Source organism: Hetaerina americana, unplaced genomic scaffold, assembly GCF_022747635.1.
Source record: "Hetaerina americana unplaced genomic scaffold, ioHetAmer1.1.p SCAF_40, whole genome shotgun sequence".
Taxonomy (NCBI): Eukaryota; Metazoa; Arthropoda; class Insecta; order Odonata; family Calopterygidae; genus Hetaerina; species Hetaerina americana.
In genome coordinates this window covers 4,259,837-4,271,784 of record NW_027286986.1, presented here as the reverse complement: position 1 = coordinate 4,271,784, position 11,948 = coordinate 4,259,837, and positions in this window count along the sequence as shown.

The window sequence follows — 11,948 nt, the reverse complement described above, 5'->3', positions numbered from 1 at the left end:
TTTGGCCTTGCTGTCTATGCTGCGGGGGCCAAAGGGGGTATGGGGGGCGCAGAGCCTTGCTCCGGCGGGATCTGCCGTGAGAGCGAGAGAAATATAAAGCACAGCAGCGGCAGCTCCGTCCTGCATCCCCTTTCCAGTCTTTCACACCCCCCCCCCTCCAACACCCGCTCTCGCACCAAGCCGGGCGATACTTTCCTCGTTTTATTAGCAACACTCCACCGCTCAAAGGTGGGATTTCATGGACACAAATACGGACGTACCTCACGAGTACGAAAGCGACGCCGGAAATTCCCCCCCCCCGTGCTTCTTTGCTTGCATTTCTTTCCATTCCTTTTATTTTCTCCATTCATCTCCAAATATCTGGAGATATCAAGATCAGATTCCACGACGCTTATCTTTGGTCCTCAACGATTAAGTTGCCGAGTAAACGACCTCGCTCCACATCAAATTTTGCACCTGGCTTTTATTTACGTCTTCACTGGAGGTATTCATGCAAGTCAACTCCCCCTTTTTACATAAATTTCTTTTTACGTTACGCAATTCTTCCACATATACACTATTTATAAAACGAAGAATGTTGAACTTTACGAACGAAGAATGTTGAACACTTCAGGTGTATGAAAACTATTGTAGACGAATGCGTGAAGCACCAAGATAATCTGCTAAGAGGAAGAGAGTTGGTGTCAGGTGACTAACATTAAGATGAGATGAAAAGATTTGCACAATGCTGAAATGCGTGTGGAAAGTGGCAAACGACTCTCGATTCGCGTGGGCGAGACGAAGTGGGCGGGGGAGGGAATAAGTCGTGGGGAGAAGGCGGAAGGGGCAAAGCTATGGCTGAGAGGACGTCGGCCACCCCAGAGTGGTGGGGTGCGGGTGAGAGGCGAGGCCAGGTACCTAGGGTGGAGGGTACATCTGCATTAACACCCCGCGATCCATCTAAAGGGGGTGTGTGGCAGGGGGCGTAAGCACCAGGTAGGATAAGGGGGAAAAAGGGGGCGGTAAGGGAAGGGGTGTCATGGTGGGGGTAAAGGAGAGGAAGGGCGCTTAAAGGGTTACGAAAACGAAAAAAAAACATAAACTAAAAGTCCCTGAAAAACAGTTGAAATCTGAATCTGACCGAGGGGAAAACTGAAATCCAAACAAGTTTTAATTTCCCCCGATACAAAATTCTGTGGCGGACGAAAGAGGAGGGCATGGAAATGAACCACTTTGACAATAATACGCCACCGCGCCAAGACAACATGAAGAACTGGACATCAAGGCGGGGAGATTATTTAATTCAAGCCCATTAACACTTATACCCTTAATGTCTCGGGTAGAAAATGTGGCACCTTTTTGCTGGTAGCGGACGACGTGAGATGAAGATCATCACTTCAGAGGAGAGGGATGAGAGGTGGAAGGGGGGGAGATTGAAACAAATGACGATTATGGAGTGTTTGAATATGCACTGCGTTAATTGAATGTCAGTCCAATGCGGTCGTATGGGAAGGGATTAGCCGACAAAACATTCGAGATTATTTAAAGTGAGTAAAACTATTTGAGTAAAACTAATTATTCCCGGGACGCTGAGGATGGCAAGAGGGATTTTTGCTACCCTGCAGTTGCTATCCCGTATTGTCCGTGGGAAGGAGTCCTAGAGTCGTCTAGTTCTGTGGTATATTTCTCAAATTTTATATTCATCCAAGCGACCAATGCATGTTGGAGTGCGAATTATTTGAGAGATTTCGTCGCTGAAACATGCGGCTGTGAATTTATTTAGTTAGTTCAAACTAGTACTGAATCGTCTATGTTCTAATGGTTCGGCTGATTGCAACTGTAAAATTTTAAAAGACTCATTGGACGAAAATCCTAAAGCTTTTTGGCCATAATTGAGAGAAGTTGAAGGAGTTATACTTTCGGTACGCTCACCAAAAGACGGCAAAGGGAAAAAAATAACATGCAGCTCAGAAAAATCTAATTTACTGAATTCCCTCTTCTAGAGTGTACAGGTATTTAATCCATCTCAGGAAAAAACTAACGTAATTAAAGCGTAAAGCCACAAACCAGCATGCGATGGATGAAATTAATGCATCTTTCCGTGGAATACTGCGTCAGTTAGAAACGCTCAAACCCAACAAGTCTCCCGGTCCCGATGATACTCCTTTCCACATTTACGAGACATTAGCTTCAGATTTAGTCACTTAATCAGAAACAATTTTTGACAAATCGATGGCGGAACACAGATTATCCAAGGATTGGAAATAAGCTAAGCTAGCAGTTATATTTAGGAATGGAGATAGGGAAGAACACAGTAATTACATTAATTAAAAATTGGCAATGTTCCACAAAATAAGATCCACAAAATAATTCCACAAACAAGATAATTCCACAAAATCTTATTTTGTAAAATATTGCCAATTTTGAATTAATCATAATATTTCACCATGTTTCATGAAGTTTTCTCGGGTCTTCCACCGGGTGGAAGGGGTTCCATATTGGCCGACGTTTCGATGCCCGACTCGTGCATCGTCCTCAGGGTAGACGCACGAGTCGGGCATTGAAACGTCGGCCTATACAGAACCCCTGACCCGGTGGAAGACCCGAGAAAACTTCATGAAGCAAATACGCCGGGAAAGCACCAGATCTTATTCCACCATGTCATCACGCCTGAAACGTCTCTTTTTACCAGTAATTACAGACCAATCTCTCTGGAATGAATTTCATTTAGGATTCCAGAAGTTGGAACATCTTTCAACGGATATATCGGCAGACCGAGTTTATTGACAAGGAATCAGCATGGATTCCGAAGGGATAGATCTTTCGAGGCATAACCAGCTCTTTTTGTTCACGAATTTCTTATTTTGGATGAAAATAAAACTCAGGTTTTGCGATATTTTCGTATTTTAAAAAGGCCTTCGACAAATTGCCACATTGAATGTTTACAATTTTAGAACGTATGAAGAGAGAATCATTAAATATTCGCACACAACAGGCCGATATTGATGGTAAGGTTAGCAATACAGTGGAGGTAACTTCGGGTGCCCCACAGGGATGCGTCATGAGGCCCCTCTTATCGGACTGCTCAGGTGCGAGTGGGGAACCGGGAGTCCGGATGGGCAGTGTTAGGAAGAGGTGTAAGGCAGGGTTGCCCATTATCACCGTTGCTGTTCAACCTGTATGCAGAGGAAATGATTAAGGAGGCATGGGAAGAACTCGAGGTATGAATGAAAGTGGGCGGGGAATTCGTAAAATCAGTTAGGTTTGCTGATGACCAAGCTTTAGTTTGTCAGTCAGCCCAGGTGTTGCAAGCATTGCTGAGTGAATTTGAAATTCAGTGCGACAGGTATGGGATGAGAATCAATATTAATAAAACAAAGGTTATGCGATTTTCTAGAAAGAAAAAGGCTAAGCTAAATATTAAAATAGGAGGGCAAAAACTAGAGCAGGTAGAACAGATTACGTATCTCGGAAGTGTTTTGGACCAACACGGGCAAAGTAGTAGGGACGTAAGGAGAAGAATTGCGCAAGGCAAAGAGGCTTTCACATGGAGGAGGGAGTTGATGACAGGGACGTTGAGTAAGGATGTTAAGAAAAGACTCGTAAAAATTTGGATATGGAGCGTAGCTATGTACGGCGCGGAAACGTGGTCACTGAAACAGGATGATAGAGTAGATTGGAGCCTTTTGAAATGTGGGTGTGTAGAAGGATGGAGAAGGTGAAATGAACAGAGAAGAAAACAAATAAGGAAGTGCTAGGTATGGTGGATGAGGGAAGGGGATATTGGGAGGAATCATAAGCAGGCAGGATGAAAGCATATTGATCGACAGTAGGATGTTGAAGGGTGTGATAGAGGAGAGAACATTGGGAAAACGAGGAAAGGGCAGGAAGAGGATGTTGGACGGGATGAAGGGAGGAAGGAGGTATGCGAAGTGGAGGAGGGATTTACTGTAGAGTAATATGTTGGGTTGTGTTTTGTTAGGAGAGAAATGGGAATTATTTGGTAGCATGTTTTCACCCAAAAAACCGATAAATTACCAATAATAATATCAATGACTGAGTAGAACGGTCAAGAGTGCATGCCACTTTGCTGACGTCGCAGTACTGTTGGTTATTAAATAATGGAAACGACATTGCTCTCCCCAAACTGCTTACATAATTAATGATACAGAACTAGCGAATGGAGGATCTACAAAATATCTAGGCATTCCCGAAATTTGAGGAATAGCAAATAAAAAGTTAAGATTAATGAAAAGGATACTTGGAAATGTAATGAGATGGTGAAAGAGCTTCGTTATTTTACGTGAGTAAGGCTCCACGTAGAGTCTGCCGCTGCGGATGTGTGGTATCCTCACGAGATTGGCTTAATTTTGGAACTAAATCGAGTGCAACTTAAATTAGCTTGGTTCGTGAAACGTTGTTATGAACAAGGTAGCAGTGTGACGACACTGTTGCAAGGTTTAGGATGGGAGCCACTAGTTGAGCGTAGGTTGAAATACAGAATAAATTTACTGAGCACATTTGAGGCAGGTTAATTATCTGAGGATGTTAAAGACTTATTACAGGTCCCGACTTACTATTGTGGATCAGATCGCGAACGTAAAATCAGAGAGATAGATAGTAGATTATATAGATTTAAAATATCGTTTTTTTCTCGTGCTAATGGAGATTAAAATAGATATGATCGCGGGCGTGAAGAGAATTAATGGCAGTGTATGGAAACCCGGCGTCGGCATTAGTCTACTCTTTACGAAAGGCGCCAAGGAGTCCGCAGCTTAACTTCCCATCCGACGGACGGCGTACTCACTCAAAGTGCCCTCCACAAAGCACTTCGAGTAGAGATGAGGATACCACCGAAAAATCTGCCGCCACCGGGATTCGAACCTCCGGGCTCTCTGGGTGGGAAGCAAGCACGTTAGCCACCAAATCATCCCCTCATTGGGGATCCTTTCCGCATCGATGGATCCTACGCGCACCATTTCGTCTGCTATTAGAAGACGTACCATTGGCTAATATCATTTTTGGACCACACGAGCGAGGTAATTTTCATTTTTACGAAACTTTCTAAGACTGATAAAACTCCAAACACCCCAAATGATCACTCTGACCCCATGAAACGTAATCCCAGCAGGCGGAGTTCCACCATAGGGCGATATAAAACTCCGCCTGGCGGAGTGACTCCGACCCCGGCCCCCTCCCCAGGCCCTCATGGGTGCAGACAGATAATCTCATTGGCCTCCATGATAATCATAAATGTCGACCAAGTTCACCGGTATTTGTGGGGTATTTGAAGAGTGACTGCGGTGAGAATCGGAGCGATGATGATGTCGAGTAGCTCATGAAAGAGTGTGGGAATTGAATGTCCCGCGGTGATGGACACGAAGCGTGCTCCTGCGGTTTGGGGGATTCGAATTCACCCCCTCCCCCGGAGAGAGGAGGGGAGAGAAGGAATGGAGATCTGACGAACGACGACCCCCTTGGGTGTTTGCGTGCCTTGGGGACGAAAGGGCGCTCGAAGGGGGCTATGCAAGAGCGATGGGAATAATGACGCATTACAGTGAAGTGAAGAATGAGGGAGGGGGCGGGAGGAGGAGTGGGGTGAGCGAGAGAGAGAGAGTTCATGTGTGGCCCACGTCTTAAGAATGGGGCTGGAAGGGCGTCGGCGTGGAGGCAAATGCAAATGGGAGGTGAAGGAGGGTGGACCGACCCAAATACTACTTGGCCCCCGCCTCTCTTCCTCACTGCCCAAGGAAGCAACGCGAATAACACGTACTGTTTTCATCGTGAAGAACGAGTAATTGAATTTCACACGCACAAACCCGTTTGCTATTGCTCCACGTTTCGTCGACTGCGGAAACAGTTTCGACCGATCGTGATCACGGCGGCACTTCTTCAACTCCAATCGGAGTCGGGTCAAATCAACCCGACATGCAATGAGTACGAAATAAACCTGCGAATGTTTAACAATTGTTTGCACTATGAATTATTTTCACAAAGTGATGACTGAAATTGCCTTCTCCGCTAAACATCTGGTTCTTAATTTCTGAAAAAAATTAATATTTAACTTGGAAACCCTTTCGTTCATTTTTTTTTAATTTTTTAAATTGAAATAATAGGCGATTATAACATTAACATTCTTCTCGGAGAAATTTTGGTGGCTACAATGATACCGAGTTGCAAATTTTCTTTGCGTAGGATCCGCTAGATTACATTTTAGTGCTCACGAGTCAAATGCTCAGGTCTTCAGCAAACCAACGCGCACGAGAAAAACCGCGCTCGAGGTGTGAGATCTGGTTGCCATGTCCTTATGAGACTCGCGCAGGCGCGTCACGTTGAGTCAATTGAAGTGAGCCGCCCACCAATCTATGGTACCCGTGGCGAAGAGAATGTCCAAATAGTTGCTTAATATGGGCCCGGCGAAAATTCAACCAATCCTCAATACTTGTCATTTGAATTTAATTAGCGATAATCGTTGACCGTTGAAGGCATAAAATGAATGAAATTGGTTGAATACTAAATGATATCCTCACAAATGTTTTCACAGAGATGTAAAAAATGTAGCATGGCCCCATCACAGATGGGGCGGAAAAGGAGCGAATTGGCCGACGGAGAGAGAGATTTGACGGAGTGGACGCGACACTGGATGTCGACCTCGGCATTTGTAACTCCGACATCGACATTATCTTCGATATCGTTGAAATTCACATGGATCGTCATTGTCGGGCGAGGGCCTGTGCCTTTCGTGGGCCATGCGGAGGCCCGGCCACCTCTCCCGCCACCTCGGGGTCAACACTCGCGTGCAACGTCACCGGGCTACCCTTCCGGACCACCGACCGCTTGAAGCCAACCGCATCTGCTCCGAGGACACGGCCTCCGTTGCACTCTCAAGAATTGAGAATAAACACCAGCCATCATCCCTAAGGACTCTCCGCCGGTTGGAATCATTCCGCTAGCATCGCGTTGCCCAGATTCGACCGGTGGATCAACCAGACCGGAATCCCGAAATATACAGGGTTCGCCCGGAAAATAAGTGTACTGAGCTCAGGAAAAAAAATGTATTACACTTTTACATATCTTAAGCTAATAGTCCTCAAAATAGGACCCTTGTGAGTCGATACACTTGTTCCAGCGGCGTTCCCATTCCTGGAACGCTCCCGCGAAGGAATCATCGGGAACCTCTCGAAGACTCGTCGTCACGGCCTCTTCTCTGCCCTCCACGAACATCTTGTGCCACCGAAAGATCATGTTTCTGGACATGGCTGACTCCCCGTAAGCCTGGTTAATCATACCGACAGTTTCGGTAGACGATTCCCCAAGCTTTACCGCAAATTTGATGGAATAACGCTGCTCCAAAAACTTCGGCATCGCGTTCCGTGACGTGGGTCGAGCGTGGAGGTTCGCGTTAACAGAGCTCCTCACTACACCACAGCTCAGAGCCGACTGCCTTTTTCAGCGTCGCTTGCCAACATACCCCCCTCCAATCGCAGCCCGTCAGAGCGGTGCTGGGCGCGCCTGGAGCGGCGGGAAAAAATCAGTACACTTATTTTCCGGACGAACCCTGTAAACCGGGTGCATCCACTTGTGTCGCATCGTCTGGACCGTCTGGACCGACTAATGTGCCCCTTCCTTCTTTCATGAAAGTGTGCACGTTGATATCATGTATCCATGCCATGTAATGAGACTGTTAGTGTTCGTGACAATGTTGCCCACCTTTCTTTGTCCTCCGCTGTTTTCACGCTTCTCCTTCCATCCCTCGTCTCTCTCCGTGTGGGGACGCCTCACGCCGTCCGATGCTTTTACAGCGAGCGGCGCGTCACAATCCCTAGCTTTGCCTTATAGGGGCGGGGGGATACTGTGAGTTGCATGTCCACGAATTAGTAGAATCCCCCCTTCTTACTTTTCAACCCTGCATGGCCTGTCTTGCCATAGTGGTGGCCTGCCGGTTGTCATTCATCTTTATTCCCTTTTTCCTCAGAGCAAATAACTAATTTATTAGGTGCATGAACCCTCGTTTTGAATCGAGTCTTCCTCCAGCATTTGCACGTTACTTGACAGCTTTTCACTGAATATTTCCCCTTCCTCTCCCATATCCCCCGTTATCACTCGCCCTTCCCATCTTGGTGCTTTCACCCCCTGCCACACACCCATACACACTTTGTGGTGGATCTAGAGGTATTCATGTCGTAGGACGGAAAGAGGGGAGGCATTATGCATTTGTTTGGCGCATTAAATACGTACACAAAAGGTGCAAGAACCAAGAGCACAAGTCCTTGGAGGAACGGCTGACAGGGGCCAAGGCCCACCAAGACGAGGCCCCCCCTCCCCCGTCTATGTCTTTAAGCGCCGGCGCCACGGGTTCGAATGGGGAGGAGAGAAAACGAGGAACCGGCAAGAGGGGCAGCGATTAGTCAGAGGCGCGTCGTCTTCAGGGCAAACCACCCAAACTGGCCCGCTGGTGGCCTTGCAGAGGTCACTGGTTGGACCGCCGGACCATTCGACGTAAACTGTAGAACCCGGGGACCGGACTGGATGATTTCCCACTACCCGACGAGTGGTGCTTCCGCGATCCAATGGAGAGTGTGCAAAAACAAGTCACAACTGGTTCAAGTAAGCCCACACGTCCTTCTCATCCCTATCCTCTTCCAATTCCACTTTTTCCCTCATCCAGTGGAAATTGCATTTCTAGGCACATTGATACTTGGCTATAAGATGTGGGTATAATGAGGATTAAGATGCACTGTCGAGCGCGCTCGATATACCACCTGTTCGCATTTACCATGACACTCACGGAATCGTGACACACGGAGCGGGAATCGGAGAAGAATTATTCGTGCGCCATGAAACGCCAGGCGCAGGGAATGCGTTCGATGGAGTCAAGCCACGGTCAAGTCATTAATTCGTCCATTGAGGACGTTTTAACTTCAATAAGTACCTAATCATAGGAATCATGAACGATTTTTCACAAAATCAGCAACCTAAGTACATGACCGCGACTCCCCGCGATTCGTCGTTAGTACTACGCACATTTTTCTATATAATTTCATGTACATGTAATGCACTTGGAAGAGTTAAGATTAGGAGAATCTAGCACAAAAATGTTCGGATAAATTATAAAATAATATGGTGTAAAGGCAGATTTTTGTGGGAAAGAAAGAACTCAAATCTGTCGGTGCTGGTATTTTTCTTTCTACCGAATTAAGATTATTGTAGTCGATTTTAATTTGTGGGATTGTGGGATAATTTCACCAATTTGAGTCATACCAATCTCGATTGAAAGAAGGCTTTAACTTCTGAGGAGAATCGCACGCTGTCGCATTTTTTTATTATTCAAAAATATATTTTTAAACCTCTGCAAGCCGCCGCCAGGGTGTGTGGCAGGGGGTGAATACAAGACACAAGACTAATTTTGACCCGAATATTTCTCCCCCCTTCCACGGTTGGATATTATTCTTCGGATCCCTTATTGAATAATGAATAAGGCTAATGATGATAAAAAATCGAACATAATAAAAAATCAATCATTGCGTTCGATTTCTTCCACGTCACGCCTGAAACTACTCAATTTGATCCCTTATCGTTCGTAGGAAAAATTACATCTTAAATCTCTTCCACACTCAGTTCCTCTAATTTTGTTGACATGATCTCACCTACCGCAGTACGATGGGGGTAATAATACATTGCCAACATCGTACTGCTAAAGTGGTGCAATGGTGGTTGAAGTAGTGCAATCAAGTGCGACGTATAGGTGGTCCATATGTCACCATCATCCGTATATGGTAAATCAATTCCATCCTATCACCCGGGTGGTCTTTGCGTCCAATAAAGTGAGTGGACCTCGCGTGCATTATGTATTGCATTCCCTCATTGGTCGTCACACCAATGCTGCTGCAATGTCCTTGACCACTGAAAATCCTGAATCTCGCTGGTCTTTCTCCTGTTCGGACTGACTCTTAAGTCCTCCACTGCGTATTCTCAGGCTGGCCTTTTAATTTATTTTCGTTTCAAGAATTGGCCAATCCATCGGCTCTTAATCGACACCGATTTCCACGAGTGACGCCCCAAAATTCCGAATGTGGGCCAACTAATGTGAAACAACGCCTTTTCTCTTTCGCTGCATTTATCCACGACCCGTCTCGTGAAGCCAAGTTTCTTTTTTCGTTTCCCGGCCTCTAGACACATTTTTCAAGAACACAGAAGATACCCCTACTCCCATGCGCGTAACGAAAACAGCTGGAAGAGAGGATGGGAGTTGAAGAGATGAGAGTTGGATGAGGAGTATGAAAATATGGGAAAATACACAGCTGTAAATACTAAGCTGAGAAGTTAATGTGGAATGGCGAGGGAAATAGAAAGATTGGTGGTCGGTGAAAAGGCATGGCAGATCCCTAAAAACCAGGAAGATACGAGAAGGTAGAGAGGATGCATTGGTATAATAGGAGGAGAAACAGGAATCAAAGGAATGTGGAGCGAGTGGGGGGGAAAGAAGTCGTCGGGAAGGGAGGCATTGAAAAATCGGAAAGATGCAATTGCAGAGCAGTACAATGAGAACTGAAAATCGGGAGAGACAGAAGAAGGGGAGGCAAGCGGACGAATGTAAACTGGGGGACGGAATAATAGACAGTAAAAATAAGAAAGGATGCGGGAGAAATGAAGAGGAGGGAAGTCTGCACGAGGGAATGAGATACCAGCAGGCTTTTTTTTAAGAAAATTGGAAAAGATACAGTCTACGTCTTGCACATGATACCCCACAAGTCGGCGCAAGGATATGTGGCGGGGGGGGTGGTGATGTTCCAATTGGGTTGTGCCATGACATGTTTCATGTGTGAGAAATTCGAAAAGAGTTTCTGACGAATATCATCAAACCGATGCCACAGAAATGGGTGGTGACATTCGGAGAGCAAACGGCTACATGCTGACAAATAGTGTTCAATGGTAAAACAAGATGGGACGGGAGCAATTTAATTTTAGAAAGGGATCGAGAGACGGTGCGTGGTGGTTAATATTCATCGGAGAACGGTCTCCAAAGAAAGGCTGTTATTTACAGACCTTGAACGTTCTTTTGATGGATTGCATTGGGCGAAGCTATTGGAGATTGCCGAAAAAGAAGAGAGTGGGCTGAAGTGGAGCATGATTGGGTGGGGATCAGTGGGCTACGATGAGGGCTGCTGAAGTAAATGAATGCGTGGAGTGTGGCAGGGGGGGCACGCTCCTCAAGAAGTGTGCGCACTTTGGAAGAGGCAATGGGGGAGAGTTCGGAGATGGAAATACTAGAGGAGAGGACGAGGGCGGAGAGAGCGGATGGTATGCAGATGTGATTGCGGGAGACAGGCACTATAGGGGTTGATTGAAACGATCAGCGAGGGTTCCGAGAAGAGGAGGAAAAAAGGGAGGGTCAAATTTGTGCGAATCAGGAGAGAATAGAATGGAGGGCTGGAGTGGGAATGGAGAAGGCGATGAGGCTCATATACTTGGCCAAATCGAGAGACGGTGGGTGGTGGTTAAGGTGTTGGGAAAGGAATGTGAGGAGGAGGTAGGAGTAGGAAAGGCAAAGATGGTGCTCAACGGTGGAAAAAGAGTCCAGGAAAAGAGAAGATAAATATGCGTCTGCAGAAGATATTGATGAAGTTTAATGCATCGATCCAATTTGCGTATGGTGAACGACGTGGATGTTGAGAGCAGCGAATAAGGTAAGAGTGGAGGTATTAAAAGTGTGGACATGAAGAGGAATGGGGGATGAAATGGAGAGAGAGGAATGAACAGGTTAAGGGTTGACAGCGTGCGAGAGAAGAGAGAGAGGGCAGTGTGAATGAAAAGGAACTGGGTGGGTTACTTTCTAAGACAACAAGGAAGGCATGAAACACTCGGGGCAGTTAAGCGGAGGGAGGGAGAAGGGTTCGGAACGGAACGAATGCCATGCGGGACGAGTAGTCCCGTCGCCAGGAGGGACAAAATTTAATGATAAATCAATA